The 22,748-nt window shown below is 36.3% G+C and overlaps 1 protein-coding gene across 1 annotated transcript in view; it reads left to right on the top strand.

Annotated features, from left to right (window-relative positions):
• Positions 1-1,777: 1,777 nt before the first annotated feature.
• LOC127426084 (BMP/retinoic acid-inducible neural-specific protein 1) overlaps positions 1,778-22,748 on the top strand; it is a 254,315-nt gene continuing 233,344 nt past the window's right edge. The window contains exon 1 of the mRNA XM_051672601.1: positions 1,778-2,090. The gene's annotated coding sequence lies outside the window, so the exon portion shown is untranslated. The remainder of the gene's footprint in view (positions 2,091-22,748) is intronic.

Below are 22,748 nucleotides of genomic sequence, written 5' to 3'. Positions count from 1 at the left end.
TCATACCACATTGGTGGAATGACCTTCCCAACTCCATCTGTGAAGCTGACTCACTTTCTGTCCTCAAAAAATGCCTAAAAACACATCTTTTCCATGAGCACTTAACCAGTCACTAAACAAATATATAAAAAAATAAATACAAAAAAATTCCTTGTTGCACTTTAATCTGTTTTGAATGCTATTCGGATGCTAGTGAAACTTTGTAATATGGCACTTTTCGTACCACTGTCTCCTTAAGATGATTTGCTTATGTTTTTTCTCTCTTATAAGTCACTTTGAATAAAAGCATCTGCCAAATGAATAAATGTAAATGTAAATGTAAAGTGTACAATAGCACAAGGTTTTCATTAGAAATCCTGTATTTGTTCTGCATTTTTACATTGAGAAAAAAAAAATTGCTTTCACAGGCTTAGGATGAAAATATGGTGCATTTCAAATGTTCTCAGATCAGTGCAGACAAATAGCACACTAGAGGTTAAGTCATTTACTAAATAGGGAGCAAGGGAGCATCCTATAGCTCTCATATGAAGCCAAGTGCATTAAATCCAAACTTCCTATCAAAAGTTCAGTTTCAGGCTGCAAATGATGTTTGGATCATTCAACATGTTTGGCAGACATGGGACAATCATAATCAGTACATAGATTCAGAATTTATAATGCATCATTTTATTTTAACATGGTTGGCAGTGATTGGACAATGCTGGCCATTACTTTATGCTAATTTCTGACTGGTAAAATGCTTCAGCAGTGGCAATCACTTGTTTGTTTGACAGTGCAAAGAGAGAACATTAAGATTTTGCTTCCAAAGTAAAAAAGAAAAAAAAAAAAAGAAAAAAAGAAATCTGACTCTATTGATTGGTATTATATAAAATTTAACAACTTAGTACCGCTGTCCACATATGTGCTATTTGCTCTAGATTTTTTCTTTTTTTTCTTCTTTTGCTGTTTATTATGCATTACAAAAAAAAAAAAAAAAAAAAAAAAAAAAAGGAAAACAAAAATGCACTAAGGACGATAAACTATATTAATCAAAATTATATTTTTGTATAATTAAAAATAATAAAATACTAGAAATAAAGATAGTCTCTCTGTCTCAATTCAGATTCAAGTGGATTTATTGGCATGGTGTATATATATATATATATATATATATATATATATATATATATATATATATACACATATATACATATGCCTTGTTAATGAGAGAGGTCAACAGAAAATGGCCAGACTGGTTTAAACTGACAAAGTCTACGGTAACAGATAACTGCTCTGTACAATTGTGGTGAGAAGAATATCACCTCTGAATGTTATTCTGAGATGCGGGTTGGTGCTGTTTTGGCAGCACGAGGGGGACCTACATAATATTAGGCAGGTGGTTTTAATGTTGTGGCTGATCGATATATATATATATATATACAATTATAAAATAAAAATAATTATAAAATAATACAGTTAAAAATTTAATTCTATTATCTTATAATAATAAAATATAGTAAAATACTATATATTAATACTATATATATATATATATATATAATACTATATATAATAAAATTATACATTAAAATATAATAAATAATATCAATAATATTTAAATACATATACAGTCTCTCTCTCTCTCTCTCTCTCTCTCTCTCTCTCTCTCTCTCTCTCTCTCTCTCCTTCAAACATTGGATGCGATTGAGTCACTCCCCTTTCTGTCTGCCATCACCTCCTCTACAATCCCCTCCACTGATACTCGGCGCCTCCTCGTTTCTCTCCTCAGCACCAAACGGACTCCCCCTCTCTCTCTCTCTCTCTCTCTCTCTCTCTCTCTCTCTTTCTCTCTCTCCATTCTGAGCTGCTGCACCACTGTCGGATATTTCCTCCGCATCTGTTGTGCCTGACGCTCATTTTACACGTCCAGTGTTTCTCAAATGCTGCTCACCGAACCGAACCGCCGGATTTCTCCCTCTTGAGCATGAGAGGAATCGCTAACCCGTCCGAAAGCCCGAACCAGAGCCCGAGAGCGCAGCATGAGCCCCGCAGCCGGACCCGGAGCCTCAGCACAACTTTAAAGCCCCGACACACGGGAGAATCCGATTCAGGTGAGTGCGATCGCTCGTTCGGATCTTCGGGAAGAATACGGAGCTTTTAAAAAGCGGGCTGTTCTGATGGGTGTTAGTGATGGCGCACTGGACTCATGTGAAACTGAATGTTTTAAACGCATCACTTCAGTTTCAGTTGAGCTCCTTCACGGGGTTGTGCGGAGAAATGTCGCATTTTAAGGCAGTAAATTATGTTATTTTGGAATTGAGAGTGCCTTCTGCATGGATTTGCGAATAGAGGTACGGGACTGGACTGCAGATGTTCCATGTTCACTCCCAAATTTGAGTAAAGACACGGATGAATGGTAATAATAATAATAATAATAATAATAATAATAATAATAAAATACTGCTGCGTGTCAGATTTGTTTTCATGCTCCTGGTCTCTTCACCTTCTTTGCATGCAGAAATACTCCTGTGTTCAAGTTTAGATGTGGACTGATCTGGAGTTGTGGTGTGTGTGAGAGTGTGTGTGTGTGTGTGTGTGTGTGTGTGTGTGAGGGTGTGTGGTGTTTTTATGTCTTTGCTGAGTCAACTCACAGCCATGGCCACATTGATGACACAAACAAAGTATCATCACAATTAAGAGTATGACACCATATGTGTTTAGAGAGGCAAAATTAATCATTGAGTTTTGCAATTGACTCTTCTCACTGAGCATAAACACAAAATATCCAGTAAAACAATCTCATACACTTAAATAAACACATTTTCCACCTTTATATATTTCCTGCTGCAACTGCAAAGTCAGTAAACATGCACATACTGTGGTTCAAAACAAAAACAACCTCTAATTCTAGCAACACAGGCCTGCATTACCCTGGTGATTTGATGTAGATTGATTTGAAGTGTTTACAGTGACATTAAATTCAGTTCTGTGGCGCTGAAGAGCATGGAGCTGGTGAAAAGAGGGCACATATTCGTGGCTGTGTGGCACAAGCAGCTTTTGAGGGCATTGATGAAGCTCAAAGCTGGAGGTGAAGTCGTGCAAATGTGTTTCTCATGTTTAACTGTTGGGGGAGCTCTCGCACTTTTGCGCTTGATGTCAAATTTGACTTTGAAGCTTTTGGTAATTGAGTGATTATGATGGACACAAAGCAAATGGTGCTGCTGAGAGTTCCAAAGAGTTTTTCCGGGATGCATCCTATTACTGGCGCAGTGAATCAAATGTAGTCACTATGCACTTTTCATCTGGGTGTATTATGCAAAATTATGATGTACCATCAATTTGAATGATTAGTCCGCATGTATGCTCTAACTGTAGCTGTTGTTTGTGGCCTTCTTTGAATCTCTGTTTGAAACGACAGTAACACTTAACATCGCTTTCTTTGTTAAGGGTTTATGAAGGGATTCATTAATGACTAATATGTAATTTACCAATGCCTTATAAATCAAGAATATGCAGTTATAACAACATGAATAAAAAGGGTGACTTTCATGCAATACTTTCCAAACTGTGTGCATTTTAACTTACATGTTATAAATGCTTAATAAATAAACTTGTTCATACATATATTCATCAAAAACATAAAATGCCCTAATTAATGTTAATTTATTTCACAATGCAGTAAAAATAGACTGTTATAGTGAGATTAAAAGAAGGTATTATGTGTGTTTATATTATTACTGAAATGTCTTGACTTGTCACGTTAAGAATTGTGCTACTCCGAGTGCTGTTATAACTTACTTAAAGTCCTCTGCAAAACACTTTTCAGATGTTCATGCTCATTCACAGCAGATATCATACAGTATAATAAAGACTGATGAAAATTAAACCATACTGAACTTTATGTACGTAGGTTTCTAATGTTGAATAAGTGTTATTAAGCATATATAATGTGAGGTAAAATGGCTCACTGTTTGGTAAGTGCTGCATGACAGTTGCCTTTTTTATTCATGCTGTTATAGCCACATATCAATGATTTATAATGCATTTGTAAATGAGTTATTGGGCATTACTGAATCCCTTTATAAACCCTTAACAAAGGGAACATCAATATAAAGTGTTACCCCAATAAGTGCTACAGTAGGGTTATTTTTTTCAAGTACATATTATAATGCAATCAATTTTGTTTTTAGCACTAACAGGAAAATAAAAATCAGTTTGCATTATCTCAGCAATGCAATCAACTCTCAATGTTCTTATTTGCTCACTCTCGCAATAAATGCACGCTAACCCAGATACACATTAATGTCCAATTACCCATAAGCACAAACAAGCTGCACTTGTGACTGTTTGAAAATGTCAGCAGAAGCTCCAGGCAAAAACCTGCAACTTTACACCCCACATGAACCAGCCCTTCACAACAGCCCAGGTGCACTCTGCAGCATAACACTCACCACCGTCGCACCTGCGTGGTCGATTGACTGGTACCTGCTCTAACCATCATTCACAAAGGCAAATAATAGAGCTGGTCAATTCAGAGCTAATGGATCAGAGGGAACTAGTCTCTCAGCCTGTCTCCGACCACAGACATGGAGGCGAAAATGGTCGGTCTACACGCAGACCAAGATGAGAATCTCAAGTGCGAGGCGTCTTTGGCAGAGGGAATAATAAGCAGTGTGTGACGCTGGCAGCAGTGGCATTGGCTGCGATGTAAAAGGGTGCAGCTGGGGAACTTGGCGTTCTAGTTCTCAGGAAAAACAGCTCCTGAGGTGCAGTTAGATGGAACGCAGGTTTGTTTATTGTGTGGTTCTTTAATGTCATCAAAATGACACACTGAGTAGTTTTGTATAGATGGCTTGCCCCTTTCATGTGTTTAAATACATTCATCAGTTCTGATTTATAAATATTCAATTGGCTATTAATGACACATGTGAAAGGTCTTGAGGAATGTTGGAATTTAATATTCAGTATTTTAACACTTTACTTAAAGTTCAGTATGGTTTAATGTTCATCAGGCTTTATTATATGATATATGCTGTGAATAAGCACGGAGATCTGAAAAGTGTTTTTACAGAAGATTAAGTAAGTTGAGACTGGGAACACAAGTGAGTCAAAACATTACAGTAATGAATATAAACACAAAGTGGCATAATCCTTCCATTTAATCTCACCATAATAGTCTTTTGCTGCATAGTGACATAAATTTATGTTTTAGTATTAAAACTATTTAGTATTGGTATAAGTATGAATAAGTGTATTTATTAAGAATTTACAAGATTTTAGTTAAAACGCTCACATTTTGGCAAATATTTCATGAAAGTTGCCCTTTTTATTCATGTTGGTATAACTGCCTATCAGTTATTTATAATGCATTTGGAAATGACTTATTACTCATTAATGAACCCTCTTAAAAAAATAAATGTAAAAAACTTAATCCTTTAATGTTAACTTTCTTGAGGGTTTATAAAGATGTTTAATAATGACTAATAAGCCATTTATGAATGCAGTATAAATCATTGATATGCGGTTATAATTACATGAAAAAAAAGTGGAGACTTTCATGCAATACTTGCCAAATAGTGAGTCGTTTTACCTCACGTGTTATAAATGCTTAATAACATTTATTCAACATTAGTAACCTATGAAAATATATCTTAATGTAAAGCGGACACATTTCAAGGAATTGCCAATATTATAAACCTGTACATGATGTTCAGGATGGTTTAATGATCATCAGGCATTATTATATAAGCATGAAGACTTATTCATGTTGATATAACTGCATATAAATTATGTATAATGCATTTATAAATGACTTATTAGTCATTAATGAACCCCTTTATAAATTCTTAACTAAGGGGACATTACTGTGAAGTATTACCACCAAAACAGATACTATCGTAGTTTACCATCAGTACTACCAGGCCGCTACTAAATATAAGATGTAAGAGGCCAAAATGTAAATATGCAGATTATGTTGGTCGGTATTATCCAGAGCTCTCTCATGAATTTCATGCTAAACTTTGAGCCCTTTTATTGCCAAAAAATGTCATAACTCCTGACTAGTGCTGCACGTCATTACACTATCACAGAGGCGAGAATGTCTCTGGTGTTCTGATTAATTCAAGACTTTAAGTAGATAATACGAGCAGCTCTCTCTGTGGGATCTAATAATTGCAAAGCATGGCAAAAAGTCAATCTCTGGGTTTCAGGCATTTGCGGTAATCTCAGAACACCTTGTGTTAACCGAAATTAGGATGCTGCTAAAATTAGCCCGCTGATAATAATCCTGCTATGCTAATATGAAATCTGCTTAGGGGACATTAAATGAAAACCGCTGGATCAATTGATCTCGCTTGCAGAATTCATTTCAGCCTTGTAACATTAACATAGACATCTGAATCGAACATTTATTGGTCAAATATTACACATCCTCCTTTAGAGAGATTCTGGAGTTGCATAATAAAATGGCAGTAAAATAGATCTACTGTCTTTATCAACAGACGCTGAATTGATTGTGACACTCTTTACAGGACTTATACATAACTGTAGAGCAAACTTTATTATATGATTTATCTTTAATGTTTTTAATGTTCATTACAGAGCTGTAGTTATGGTGCTCAGGTCTTTAATAGCAACATGTACAAATTGATCGAACTCATGGATATAAGTGACTTCTAATGTACAGCTCTGTTCCCAAACCTATTAAGCTGCTTTGCTGTCTACTGACTACATAGGCAGCTGTCCTCTAAGGCAGTATCCTTACCCAAATTGAATCTCAGAAGTGATTCAATAGGAACGTTCAACATAGGTTTCTCCTCATGTAAAGCACATGAGAGTCTCAGCTCAAAATCGAGAGCAACAGTGCTCGCCCACTTTTTCAGCCATCATGCTTCCAGATGAAAGAGTTGTTAGTCATGAACCAAACCAACCAGCTCCAAGGTGAATCACAACAGAACAAAAGGTTAGTTTGAAGCAGGAAAGTATTTGAAAATCGATAAAAAAAGACAAGACTGTGTACTTAACCTCTAATGAAGGACTAAACTAAAATCCCATGAAGCATCGCGAATAACATAATCGAATGAAAAACAATTGAAAATGATAAAACTTTTTAAAAAATTGGTTTTTATCCCCTTTTCTCCCAATTTGGAATGCCCAATTCCCACTACTTAGTAGGTCCTCATGGTGGCACGGTTACTCACCTCAATCTGGGTGGCAGAGGACATGTCTCAGTTGCCTCCGCTTCTGAGACATTCAATCTGCGCATCTTATCATGTGGCTTGCTGTGCATGACACCGCGGAGATTCACAACATGTGGAGGCTCATGCTATTCTCCGCAATCCACGCACAATTTACCACGCACCCCATTGAGAGTGAGAACCACTAATCGTGACTACGAGGAGGTTACCCCATGTGACTCTACCCTCCCTAGCAACCGGGCCAATTTGGTTGCTTAGGTGACCTGGCTGGAGTCACTCAGCACACCCTGGATTCAAACTCGCGACTCCAGGGGTGATAGTCAGCGTCAGTACTCGCTGAGCTACCCAGGCCCCAAAACTATTGATTCAAAGATGTTAATAAATAATTTAAACTCAAATCAATATTCTATGTCTATTTATTTTATAAGCTTACTTGGAGAGGTCACAGAGTGATAAAGGAATAGGAAAGATGACTCAGAATCCCTGGATGACCGGTCTGATATCACTTTATATCAGAAATATCAGACCACTTGATGGCCCAATTGACCAACCAGAATAGAGTATTCTAGAAATCCATGTAATAAAAGTATAGAAAAAAATATATATTTAAATTTTATAACAAAATATTTAGATATTTGTAAGTAGTTTGAGAGTCTAAGGAGATCAAATCAATTGCATCATTTACAGTGTGTCATGGGAGTGTGGGCAGTCGCTGCAGAACTCTTTTGCTGTGTTTTTTTTTTTTTTTTTCTGATTCTCTGATTGGTGGATCTTTCTCTTCAGGATAATGGGTAGTGCAGTTCTTCACAAGGAATTCTGCTATTAAACATGATTTTGAAACAATGATATGGACCGATGGCTTCAACAGAAGCATTTACCATCAATTAACAACCTTGGAGCTCACCGTATGTCTGTCTTTAAAGATTTATAAGTTATCGTTAAAAATTATGAAAATTAAAGGTATTTTTACTTCCGGAACCAGACTGTTGAGCTCTATTGATTCCAAAAATATGGCGTTAGCATGTTGCTAGGCTAATACTCAGAGAAGCACAAGAAATACATAAAGTTTAGGATGGTTTAATGGTCATCAGGGTTTATTATACTCTGTGAATGAGCATAAAAACGTATTCATGTTGATATAACTGCATATAAATGTTTTGTAATTAATTTAAGAATGAATTATTAGTTATTAATGAACCCCTTTTTAAACCCTTAACAAAGGGAACATAAATGTGAAGTTTTACCGATAAAATAGATACTACCATAGTTTACCATCAGTAATTTGTGGATAATTTCTCTCAAATTGTATGTGCATACTACTCAGTATGTGCTTCTTGAGTATCAGCACTCTAGCTTGTTTTTGATTGAAGTCATATTGTATGTTACAATTGCCTCAGCTGGTCGCTACTAAATATAATACATTTTCTCTAGCTGCGTAATACTCAGAGAAGCACAAGAAATACATAGCACATATATACAATAGTGCATGTTAATTAGAGTGAACTATTTTAACAATACGTTCAGGATTGAATGAGAAACAAGTATATTTTTAATCAACTTTATCTGGACTCGACTGCCATCCTGGATTCATTTTTGAGCTTGCATTCTTCGTGAGGGATACATGTGACGCTATCTTCAAATTTGTCTAAGTTGGTAGCTCTAGGTTTTGAAACCGAGCTAATGTCTGCTACATGCTGGATCTTTTCATTTTTGCTATATGGGAAATTAGTGTCATCTTCGCATTAGTATTGGAGTATTTAAATAGCTCTGTTACATTTGTCTAAAACATTTTCTCTTTTCAGTGCTTGCAAAGGCTAACCAAATTTGCATTAGAAATTTTGGGATCAAAAGAATAAGATAGGGGAACACTTTACATTTAACTAACATGCTTTTCAGGGATAAACCTTCAAGCAATTATTCTGTTGTAGCCAATGCTGAACTGCTGTTAAATTGGATTTTGGAAATGGAAGCCAATTTAAAGGTAATAATGAAAAGCCTTCACGTCTGTAGGGGCTCTGCTGTTTATTGCTTTTGATAATTGCTTGTATTTATTTTCTTAATAGCCCATCTACATTTTTTATAATGTCCCTCATAATTTCTTAGACAGTACGAGGGCATTTTACTGAGATTGCATTGGCTCATCATGTTATATATAAAATGACCCTGTGACATTGTGAAAAATAATTGTATTTGAAACGTATTTGCTCATATCTGAGCAGCCTCTGAGAACTGTAACTAGATTGTTGTGGGCAGTTTTTGATTAGGCTATTAAGTACATTAGCTGTAATGAAAGTGCCCACTCTGACTGCAATACTGCCTTTGTCTTTGGTTTCATATCATTTAATAAACTATCTGAAATATATCTACAGTACGAGAAAAGCCGGAGGAAATATTTAATGATTGTGTAAAATTCTTTGTAGAGATCTGATCTTTGCAGTTATGTATCAAATGACACTTTAGATTAAAAAATAGAGCTCAGTGGTATGGAATGGAAGTGGAAAATACCATATCATTAATGTTAAATGTAAGTGCTAGATACAAGGTTTATTTTATGAGGAGCTTCATAGAGTTGATATTAGTGTAAGCAGACAGGATTCAAAAATACGTAGTACATTTTCTCTGACATTTGAGAATGGCATCCTCCACTGTATTGTCCCCCGTTGATGTTCGTTCAGCAGGAGATCCTAATGGAATCACAGAGAAGGTGTGCCCCCCCCCACTCTGATGGCTGACAGAGGTCCAGCGAAAAGTTAAGCCCCGGGGCCGCGGAGTACCTTAATACGGCCCTGTGTGTACCTTAAGTGTTATCTGTAGATCGATATGTGTTTGATTGCCAGTTGCGTCTCATAAAATGTCAGTGTGGAAGCAATGAATCCCGTTCTATCATATGTTGCATCATCCCTTTAATAAAAACCAAACATCAAAATATAACAGAATATATTCTACTCTATTATTTTCAAATTGAGTAGAAATGTTACATTTATATAGCGCTTTTCTGACACTACACTCGGGGAGTACATTTTGTAGATCCATTTGAGATTGTTATATGTGCTGGGTCTCAAAAGATGCAGTGTATTTAATAATGTTTGCAGTAGGGGGGCCTGAGTAGCTCAGTGGTAAAATACGCTGGCTACCACCCCTGGAGTTCGCTAGTTTGAATCCCAGGGCGTGCTGAGTGACTCCAGCCAGGTCTCCTACGCAACCAAATTGGCCCAGTTGCTAGGGAGGGTAGAGTCACATGGGGTAACCTCCTCGTGGTCGCTATAATGTGGTTTGTTCTTGGTGGGGCGCGTGGTGAATTGAGCGTGGTTGCCGCGGTGGATGGCGTGAAGCCTCCAAACGTGCTATGTCTCCATGGCAACGCGCTAAGATGCGCGGGTTGACTGTCTCAGACGCGGAGGCAACTGGGATTCGTCCTCCGCCACCCGGACTGAGGCAAATCACCACGAGGTGATCACCACGACCACGAGGACTTAGAGCGCATTGGGAATTGGGCATTCCAAATTGGGAGAAAAAGGGGAAAAATCCCCCCCCCCCCAAAAAAAAAAATAATAATGTTTGCAGTAGAAAAATAATTGTGATATATTGAAAAATTATTGTATCGACACAGTTCTACAGATTGTAACGTTTATAAACCAAATACATTTCATACTTTAAAAATGCAGAAGTGAAACTAAGCTCTTTAAACCAGCTGCTTTATGCAAATATCACTGCTGTAGGAAATCTTTTACGTTTTGATTACAGGGCTCTTTGAAGGGAAGTGTGTGGCCCTGCATGGGGGGGGGGGGGATGGGTTCCCGATGACTGTTTTCGCCTGATCTTCATAAATTATTAAAAGCCATGGTCATTTGCAGCGATTAACCTCAATAATTCATACAATTATGTAATTAAAGGACTGAATGAAAGGCGACCGTGGAGCTAGGCGGTCCCCTGACTGTTAGACTGTGGAGGGAAACACTTGTGACAGGGGCAGAGAAAATCTCGCCGGCTCACGCCCATGTTCGTTTGAGGCCCACCAGCTGCTTCGCCATCGCCGTTGCCAGCGGAGACCGCTGGGATTATTAATAAACAACGGCAACCTGTAGGGTAAGAAGAGGTAGAGCTTGCCAGCTGGTGCAATTTCACCTCACCGTCAAACCTTTTCCCCAAATGTAGTGGTGAGCATCTGCCAGCCTGCTGGAAAATAAAAGACCATGTGAAGATGTTCCATGTGTGTCTCTTGTAGTGTCTGTAGAATTAAGGTATTAGTGCATGTCTGCCACTGCTGAGGCTTTTGAAATGTGCAGGAATAAAACCTTTCATCTGTTCTCTTAATTCTGAGGAAGGATTGTTTCCATATTCTATAAATTTGCAGCTGTGGATTGAGCCACTCCTTTGTCTTTGAAAAGATAAAAGATAAACTAGCCTCCAGATAAAGGTGACGTCTTCTTCTTAAGCCTCTTCCAAAAGTTTCAAGTGGTGGTTTTCAAGAGGTGGGTCAACACAAGCAATGTCAGACATTACATTTTTAATGAGGGGCGACATTTGCCCACTTAAATTGATTTCAATCAGCATTTTTTACTTTTATGAGAGCATTTTTTTAACCATTTTAAAAACCGCATCTTGCATTTCAAATATGTTGAATACTTCAAACCAATATTAAACTAGATAGGCCAAAAATGGAATATAAGAAAGTATGGTAACACTTAACGATAAGGTTGACATTAGTTAACTACATTATTTAACATGAACTAACAATGAACAATACTATTACAGCACTTATAAATCTTGTTTAGTATTAATTTATACATACATTAATGCATGTTTTATTAAAAGTTGTATACGTTGGTGGCCTGGGTAGCTCAGCCAGTAATGACGCTGACTACCACCCCTGGAGTCACAAGTTTGAATCCAGGTCGTGCTGAGTGACTCCAGTCAGGTCTCCTAAGCAACCAAATTGGCCCGGTTGCTAGGGAGGGTAGAGTCATATGGGGTATCCTCCTCGTGGTCGCTATAATGTGGTTCTCGTGCGTGGTGAGTTGTGCATGGATGCCACATAGAATAGCGTGAGCCTCCACACACTCTATGTCTCCGTGGTAACACGCTCAACAAGCCACATGATAAGATGCGCGGATGGACGGTCTCAGACGTGGTGGCAACTGAGATTCGTCCTCCACCACCCGGATTGAGGCAAGTCAATACAATACTACGAGGACTTGGGAATTGTGCATTCCAAATTGGGGAGAAAAGAAATTTTAGTTGCATACGTTAACATTAGGAAATGCATTCTGAACTAACAATGAACAATTGAATTTGATTAATTAACATCAACTAGTGTAAGATTAATAAATGCTGTTAATAACTAATTGTTAATTACTTCATGATGTCTAATACATTTAATAATATATAAAAAAGGACAATGGTGTAAAGTGTTACTGAAAATATAATCAAACTTTAGCATTTTTTGCCCCCACAATTTAAATATTTGGGGCATTTTTTTATTTTTTTTGTCTAAGTGCCATTTTTGCCTCGAGCCCTCTACATTTCTGAAACTGCAGGTCTGTTCTGATACTGTTGCGGACAGTGGGGAAAAACACTGTTAATTGCAAATAATAAAATGCAACTAATTAATTCACAGCTGACGGTGTTGAAAAAATAAGCATATCGCACACATTTTAAATGCAGTAGACATTTTGGTTTTTCTAGCTACTAACACAGGACCTACTTAAAATGAAGAAAATTATTAAAAATCTCTTTTTGACAATGAGACAATGTCATAAGATGATGACAACAGAGTTGACAATGACATATCATGTTTGTGATAGAAAATATAAGCATAATTACTTAAAAGTACACATATAAAACTATATACAGTGTATAACTAGAAATCTCACCAGTGTCTGTTTGACCTTGTTGACCTCATAGCAGCTAAAATATGGAAAGAGGACCTTTGATTAGCTAAATATTTTTATTATTATTACTGATATACTGTTATATCCTGTAATAAAACTGACCTCCTCCTTCCGTCAGGACACAGTAGTAACAACCCAACCTCATGACAAGTCGTAAGAATAATTCGAAATGGCGAAATAGTACTATAGTAGATAGTGGAGTTGGCTCGTACAAAACGTACTACATTTAATGTTGTGTACCACGGAAGGAAAAGGAACAGCAGGATTTTAAAGTTGTGTTCTGATTATTTATCGTAAATGTAACCCCTGATCCAAACCCCAAACCTAAACATTACTGTAAAGTGTAATATCGTATCCAAACCCTAAACCTTTAAAGGGACAGTTCTCCCCAAAATGACAATTCTCTCATCATTTAGTCACCCTCATGCCATCCCAGATGTGTATGACTGTCTTTCTTCTGCAGAACACAAATGAAGATTTTTAGAAGAATATTTCAGCTCTGTGGGTCCATACAATGCAAGTGAATGGTGACCAAAGCATTGAAGCTCCAAAATCTCAAGGATTAATAGTGGTGTTTTCCTTATTACATGACGTGTTGTTCTGAAAGCATAAAGAAACAAATGAAACACGGAATGTAGGCTGTCATCCGTGCAGCGTTTACGCGCGCAATTATCCGAAAGAGAAGCGCTGCCGGCTCGTGATGCGGGAATGGCTTGCATGCGCTGCATGAGTCTGTTGGGTATACTGCAGTCCCATCACATTTTAACTTTTGGTTTAGCCTCCCATTCAGCTCATGGAAACACGCTACGTGATCATGACGAAGGATTACATCAAGATGTAGATTGGGATGCAGGTGTGGAATTTAATTTAAACAAAATAGTCTACTCCACTCTCGCCGGTGCTGGCGTGCCAGTGATTATCCCTCTGCGTTGCCGACTCCTGGTATATTGTAATATATAAAAAGAATTGAATTAGCAGGTAGTAAGTGATAATGTAATATCATTTTGATAAAATAAAAAGAAAGTCAGCTGAAATGGCACAATTTCTGTCAAGTACACTCTAGTGATCATCTCTGATTCATTTGAAAGTAGAAACATTACTGTTTATCAAGTACTGGCAGGTAAAGTTGTGGATCTTGTATCCCATATCTCAAGAATAAGTAAGTGATCGGCCAGTCTCTGTACTGTTGGGTGCTAGTAAGCATCATCCTACTTGATTGTTTGCATCTAACTGCATCATGCAGCAGATCACTGTCTTCACTCCCATTGGTTAACATCACAACACATTGCTGCTCATTTGCATACAGTTGAAGTCTTCTTAACTTTGCCGCATCGCCAACGGTCGCTTTCGCTCATGTCTCATCAGATTGCCAACCTTCACTGAAAATTAATGACTTCCGTTCTCTGCAAATCTCTGCTCGACTTGTCACTGCAAATCATTGTGCTTGTGAACGCCCCTTAAGGTGCCTAACGTCTGAGTGACCAACACTCATTAGTTGAACTTGATACCGCTTTGATAATTTATAATCCCAGATCTCTGCATCTGAATGTTAATGGTTTCCTCTTATGTCTGTTATTTTTCCGCTGGCAGGTTTGGAGATGTTCGGTCGGTTGGAGTCTGTTTAATGTAGCAGAGAGAACAAGCGTGACTCAGCATACTAAAGCAGCGTCAAGTATCCTCTCCACAAAAAGTCTCTCGATATACTCACTACTTGCAATTACTCTGTGACAGGTGAACCTTCGACCGAGATTTACATTCGACTTTAAAGTGAGCAAGGATTATAATTGAGTCTTAAGAGTGGCTGTTTCTAGATCAGAGGTCATCGTCGGGGGAAATGTTATCAGAAAACACTCGAGGAAAGAGAACAGATAAAAGCAAGAAAGCATTCACTGTGGGTTTTATTGGATCTGCAGTCGCGACCCATCCTGTTTTCCAATTTCTTTACAGAGAGATGTTTTAGAGATAAAACTAGTGCAGGAACAAAGATCAGGTTGTCTTCACCATTGTCATCCTCTTTTAAAGGAAAAAATCACCTAAAAAAAAAAAAAAAAAGTTTGTCATTATTTATTCACCGCTATGTCGTTCCAACATTGTATGGTATTGCGAAACTCAAAAAGTGTACTTGATCTTATCATTATTCATAGCTATTCGCACATAACATTTAAACATACATTTTTGTATGTTTGGATAGACCCTGAAATAACTTTAGAGATAAACAAATGTTTACAAATCCTTTATATCACAAACATTTTTATTATTTATAGATATTTTAGATCCCTTAACCCTACTCTTAACCATTTCTGAAAGGGTTAGTTCACCCAAAAATGAAAATTCTCTCATCATTTCCTCACCCTCATGCCATCCCAGATGTGTGACTTTCTTTCTTCACCTGAACACAAACAAAGATTTTTAGAAGAATATTTCCACTCTGTAGGTCCATACAATGCAAGTGAATGGTGACCAGAACTTTGAAGCTCCAAAAAGCACATAAAGGCAGCATAAAAGTAATCCATACGACTCCAGTGGTTTAATCCATATCTTCAGAAGCGATATGATAGGTGTGGGTGAGAAACAGATCAATATTTAAGTCCTTTTTTACTATAAATTCTCCTCCCTGCCCAGTAGGTGGCGATATTCAAAAAGAATGTGAACTGGCAAAAACAAAAAAAGAATAATGTTAAAGTGAAAGTGATTTATAGTAAAAAAGGACTTAAATATTGATCTGTTTCTCACCCACACCTATCACACCACTTCTGAAGACATGGATTTAACCACTGGGGTCATATGGATTACTTTTATGCTGCCTTTATGTGCTTTATGGACCTTCAAAGTTCTGGCTACCATTCAGTCTTCTAAAAATCTCTGTTTGTGTTCAGCAGAAGAAAGAAAGTCATACACATCTGGTATGGCTTGAGGGTGAGGAAATAATGAGTATTTTTGGGTGAACTATCCCTTTAACAATTTTAAAATACAAATAAAATTAAATAACAGGCAGATAAATTATTATTATTATTATTATTATTATTATTATTATTACTATTATTTGCAGTGCAGAAGCTTAGAAATCCTGTTAAACATTTTCTTTTGTGTTCCACAGGAAAAAATAAATAAAATAAAATAATTAAATATTAATATATATATATATATATATATATATATATATATATATATATATATATATATATATATATATATATATATATAAAGTTATACAGGTTTGCGGGGGGAGGTTTGGAGCATGAGGGTGAGTACATAATGACAGAATTACATTTTTTAAATGAACTATTCCTGTAAATACCCACCAGGCATATTTCAAAATAATGAATGGAAATAAAAATTGTCAGATGGGCAAATCTTCTTGTTTCGTACAAAGTGTTGACCTCAGAATGGCACGCTGGTTAATATTCTCTTTTTATCTGGCCTTTGGATGAGCCTCCATAATGCTTCATTGTAGTTCAGCTGCTTTCAAGTTGCAGACAAGCTTCAAAGTGCTAAAGCGTAGCTTCAGAGAACGTTGCTAGTCTGTTTTTCTAAACTAAAGTGCAATATCAGCTCGGCAAGATAGCGAGGCAGAGAGAAGAGTAAAAAGCTTTGGATTCAATCCGCAGCGGTGATGCGTGTGAGAGCCTGGCTGAGATGCGACTGCGGCAGTGTGCTTGATTTCCCCATAATTACCCCAAATATTTTTGCCCTCTCTTTCTGCCCTGCCTCTGCCGAATGCAGCAGCCATTCTTTAATCCTGTCACTTCTCAGGACTATAGAAATGGCTGTGGAAGTACCTATTAGAGGAGGGAAATTGCACAGGGCTGTCCCTTTGGCCCCGCAGGATGCTTTGAGAAATGAAGAAAGAGGGGGTCATGGGAGAGAGGGAGTGCGTGACTAAAAGCGCGAGAGAGTCTGACGGTACAGAACACCCCTGAGAAGCGCTCGACGGGAATCGTTCTAATATGGATATGGAGAAGACTGGAGCAAACTATAATGAAAGGAAGAAGTTAGCAATAGAGGGAGGAAAAAAACATAAGTATTTGTGTCTTGTTTTCCCAACCTGGTTTTGAATCACATTACTATACTCACATTCTTGAAAAATGATTTTTACGTGGCTTGTACGTATCGCGGCAATTTTCTGGTGAAATAAACACTAGAGGCGCTACAATAACAATGATTGTTTTTAACTGTCACAAAAATCATAAGTAAACAGGCAGATCAGTTCATAAACACTTACCTTGTGCACTGTTCCTCACACAATGCTATCTTAAACACTTTAACTAGAGCAAATTACTAATTTTAACGTTCGCATTGCATAACCAACTAAATTCATACGCTTGTTTGAGTGTGAACATGACAAAAGTACGTGAATGCTTCAGCAATTGTGTTTTTCTTCTCACATTTGCTTTTTCTGACACTATCAGTTAGGTTTAGGGTTAAGGTTTAACCTGTTAACTAGGGATGCACCGATACCACTTTTTCTCTTCTGATCCGATTCCGATATCGGAAATCTCAGTATCGGCTGATACCGATACCAAGCTGATACCAGTGTTGTTGTTTTTTTTTTTTTTTTGCATAATTAGTTTAGAATATCTTTACATTACTGTGTGGAACTAATTGGGAGTACTCTTTAATATGTAAAGAAGCACAAACCTCTAACTACACATTATTTCAATATAAATGTATAGCTTTAAGAAACACTTTATTATGAACTACTATACTGGATAATGTAGCAGCAAAATTAACCATAATTCCAGTCTTCAAGTCTTCAGTAGAAACGAAACCAGTGTTTTATTTTTGCCTTTTGTTTTTTCTTTTTCTTTTCTTTTCTTTTTTTTTTTTTATGTTTCAACTTACATCTGGACTTTAAAGGATTCAGATCTCTTTTTTGTTCAGTTTAGTTGTAAGACATCAGTCCACTTTTCATTCACACAGTTATTTTTTGGAACCCATTCAACTTAAATATTGTTATATTGTTGTAAACAAATACTAATGATGACAATAATAATAATAATAAATTGTTCTTAATATTATTATTATTGACTTTTAATTTTAAATACAACAGTAATATATTTAAATCGTGCACTTTTTAAACCCTCACGCTTTTATTTTGACATTCTGAATTCTCCAGGAAGTCCTGTATGTGTCTGTTTGTAGGCAAGTTCACAGTAGTTTAATTTGCTTCTTATTCAAATTCTGGTAAAATGCACCTCCAGTGCCGTTCTAAATGCATATTATAAATGAACCAAACTACTGAGCATCTACATCTGAGATGCTGTTCTTGAGTAGCGCTCAAATATTGCGCACCGCTGTGAAGGCTAAAAATAGCCGCGAGTGCATCACCAGCCTGTGCGTGAGTTTGTGTCAACAGAGCAGCACCATTCACTAACGTGCTGGCGTTGCTCGTGCATTTTATATATTTACTTATTAAACACAGCCTTTTGTGATTCACAGAGCTATCGCTCATCTTCAAGTAGCTTTGAATAAAATGCACGAGTCATATGAACTGCTTTAATGGTGTTTTTATGGTTCTTTTATGTCATTTTTGGAGCTTGACAGTAACGAACATGACTAACATACAGTATCGGATTTGGATCGGGCTCGTCGGACTGATACCCGATCCGTCTAAAAGCTTCAGTATCGGAGCTCAGAGCATCCCTGCAGTTAACTTTTTGAAGCGTTCTTTGTTTACATTTGTTCAAAGTCACTCTATAGTTTTAATGAAAGATTGTAATAAATCTTGAAAACTAGATATTATTAAAAAGTTCTAGGCACCGATGTAAGACCACTGTTTTACAGTAGAAATGTTACTGCCAGAGTAATTTCTTAATTTATGTCAATATGTCAAAATATCAAAGTGAGCGTTATGAAAATGAAAACGTTATTTTAAAAAACGTACCTATTGAATGATGTAAAAGTCCCGCTGTTTTGTCTCAAGCAGGCTTCAGTCATCCAATTGAACATTTAGTCCAAAAGCGTGCACATTTACAGAAATATTGATGGATTCTCATATTTACTTTATGAAGAAATATTATTTATGTGCAGTTCCACTAAATTATGTGATGTGATGCGCTGACATGCTGTAATACACTCATATGGTGATTTCCATTCCTCCAGGAAGCTAGAGTCCCACAAGTTCATTTCTTATTCCAAATATCTTCAAGCAAAGAAGACTTGCTATGATGTCACATGACCAGGGACTTCCCCATACCATGCCATAGTAGGATCAATTACGTATAAAGCATAAAACTAATGAGTTAACTGTTGAGACTTGTTATAAATATATAGACAAATACAAAAATATATGGTTTGTCTATTATTTCCATGCAGTCTCTGATATATAGTATATGATTATTGACAGTTCTGTAGCTGTCAGTCAGAAGAGCTAAACATCTGCTTTTAGCTACAGGCTGGATATTCTATAAATAATCTGCTTTCTGCCTTATTATATGAATGTAATGCTCATGACATCAGTAAAATACACTGCTATAACAACTCGGAAGTAAGAAATATGCACTAGATGATGTGTATTTTGTCCTGTTTACCATTCTGCATTTAGGCGCTAATGCTAACGGCTAATGCTACACGTGGTCATAATCACAAGACATGCTCTTGGAAAATGTTTCATATAACGTAGAGTTTGAAAGTTATCATCCTCCATTGTGTTTCTATGCCCAAAGAAGGTCAGTATCATATATTATTTTATATAAATATGTTATGGAAATAAATTGTCGATAACTTTACAATAAATTTGAGCTATTCTAACTATTTTTCCTCATGACTTTTATTAATTCTGACTGTTGGACAACAAACATTCATGTGTCTTCTTTCAAAAGAGACCACAATTATGTTTGTAATATGATGAACTACAGCCCATGAATTTTGAGTTGGAATTTTTGGCTTGTGGTCAAAACAAGGGGACACAGGTTAACAGGTGAGGGTAGGGAGGTCAGTTTTGTTGATTTAAAACTCGATAGAGCATTAACCTTAAAAACCTCATCTGTTAGGGAGAACATTTAACTCGCTTTTAGCACCACACAATGGACAGTGGACAACTGCCGCGATACGTGTTAATGAACCACGTAATGTAATTTTGCAAAAATGTCACAACAGTCACATCATTTTCATGAGATCAGGCTGTTTTCCAGTAACAAAATCTAGAAAACAAGACAGATTTACTTGAGAAGCAAAATTGCATATGACATTAAAGGTGCACTCAGTAATTTTGTCCTCATTAAAAAGATTTGCTCCTAAAACAAATTATAGTAATTGTGAAACATATGTATAAAATCATGAGATGCATGAGATGAAGACTCCAGTCACACCAGTAACCTTATAAAAGCTGTTTTATTCTACATGGAGAGGGTCCCCTCATGGGGGCTGCCATGTTTGAATCACATGACCAGCCGAATACTACTCGCTTAATCTTCATTTCCGCCTTGATATTGGACACTTTCACTCATGGATTACAATTTTTATCATGGCTGACTGTGAATAAGGATTTTCTACAATGGCATCAGAATATGAAAACTGTTTGAATGATGCTGCATCCAAGTCATTAGGTGTCAGTATAAGTCCAAGATTACATATTAAAAAAAAATTACTGAGTGCCCCTTTAAAGGTGAAATGTGTAATATCTGTGTCACTATTGCCAAACTGATCAGAATTTATAATAATTAGTACAAGATAGATAAGTTGTATGAGTTGGCTCATACAAAAATGTATGACTTTTAATACCATAGAGAAAAATAAATAAATCAATGAACAATGTTATTCAATTTTTTCTTAAGTTTAACACCCAAAGCCAAACCTAAATCTAACCATAAAGTGTGATACCCTAAACCATGATTTTAATAGGAAAATAACTTTTGTGTATTACAGAAGAAAGAAAACGTCGGTGTTTGGAAAGAGATGAGGATAGTGTATTACAGGTTATTAACATTATTACATAAATAAATATGTAATGAGTAACTACATTTTAAAAAGATATTACCTTTTTTTAAGATAAAGTGTTGGAAAGGAGGCTAGTGTAACCGGTCCTGCTTGACCCGCTCCGAGCGGGATTCTAACCGGCGTCTCCGGCATGGGAGGCGGGCACGCTAACAAGAAACCTCTAGCATCAGTCACTAGTGTGCCTCTTGAGGCCAGGGATGTGAGGTTTACACACTGCACAGCTATGATACCAGCTGGGTACCGTTGCACTCAGCCCACTAAACCTCACTCCCACCTGGGTCATGGCACCACTGTGACCGGTTCTGCTCGACCCGTTTACACACACTGCACAGCTACCTACCAGCTGGCTACCATTACACTAGCTCAAATTTGATGGCTGTATTGTATCGATTTAAAATTCAGTTTGCTTATTGGTTGTTCTCTATGAAAATTAAAGTCGTCCGTTTTCGTACTAGCCAAATCATACGATTTCTTACAATTTTGCCATCTTGTACGAGTTGTTATTAAGTTATATCACTTATAGTTATCTCTACATATTAAGCTTATTAAGCATAATATATATATATATATATATATATATATATATATATATATATATATATATATATATATATATATATATATATATATATATATATATATTCTTGTTTTACTTTAATCTGTCTTGAATAATACTATGCTGATGCTAGTGAAACTTTGTAATGCAGCACTTTTCGTACCACTGTCTCCTTAAGATGTATCGCTTAGTATGTATTATTCCTCTTTTGTAAGTCGCTTTGTATAAAAGCGTCTGCCAAATGAATGAATGTAAATGTAATGTACGCTGGATTTAGAGAAAGATTAGAGAAACTGGAGAAATTGAAAATAAAAAAATAAAAAACCTTCAAGATATCATTTATTTTGCTTATTAATTACATTTATCTTGTTTTGAGAAAGTTAATATATTTTTAATGTAAAAAGGTTATTTTGCTGTAAATATAAAGTTAACGTTGCCCGTTCAAAGGCCTAAAGGCACCGAGTGGATTTTTATTCCAGCATATGGCAGATATACATGCCCACTGAACACTTTATAAATGTTGATTGGGCCTAAGTTATTGTGCCAAATTCTCTACACTTTACAAGCTGAATATGAGTGTGTGAGCCAACACAGTTTATAGACCATTTTTTTGCTTCAGAGACATGCTATAAGCTATTGAATTCTAGGGCTGCAACTAATGATTATTTTGATAATCGATTAATCTAACGATTATTAAAATGATTATTCGACTATTCGGGTGATTATTGCAAAGGTTAATCATTAGCTCTTAACCGATTATTCAGCATGTTCCTCGACTTTAAAGATTGTATTAAATGTGCTTACTAACGATAAAGAGGACACAATCATCTTTTAAAAATACCTTTAAATGACATTTATTGAATTAAAGGGGGAAAATACTTGGATTTTTATTGTTTAATTCATTTTTAAACATCATTGCAAAAAATCCTATTGTTATCACGTGTTTTTGTCTTGTTTTCCATTTAAAATGATCTAAAAAATCCTTATCAGAAGAAACATTTACTTGAGAAGCAACATATAAGATATTTAGACTTGCTTTCAGAGAATGTATCTTGAATAGGCCTAGAAGTGTTTTTTGTATGTAAGTGTATTTTTTCACTTGTTTATACTTCTGCAAGTGCAGTAAAGACAAAATATACTTATATTCAAAGTATATTCTCTGAAACCAGGTCTAAATATCTAATATGT

The sequence above is a fragment of the Myxocyprinus asiaticus genome, chromosome 3 (assembly GCF_019703515.2).
Source record: "Myxocyprinus asiaticus isolate MX2 ecotype Aquarium Trade chromosome 3, UBuf_Myxa_2, whole genome shotgun sequence".
NCBI lineage: Eukaryota > Metazoa > Chordata > Actinopteri > Cypriniformes > Catostomidae > Myxocyprinus > Myxocyprinus asiaticus.
Note: the sequence above shows the minus strand (reverse complement) of the source record. Positions and strands in the feature narration are given on the sequence as shown.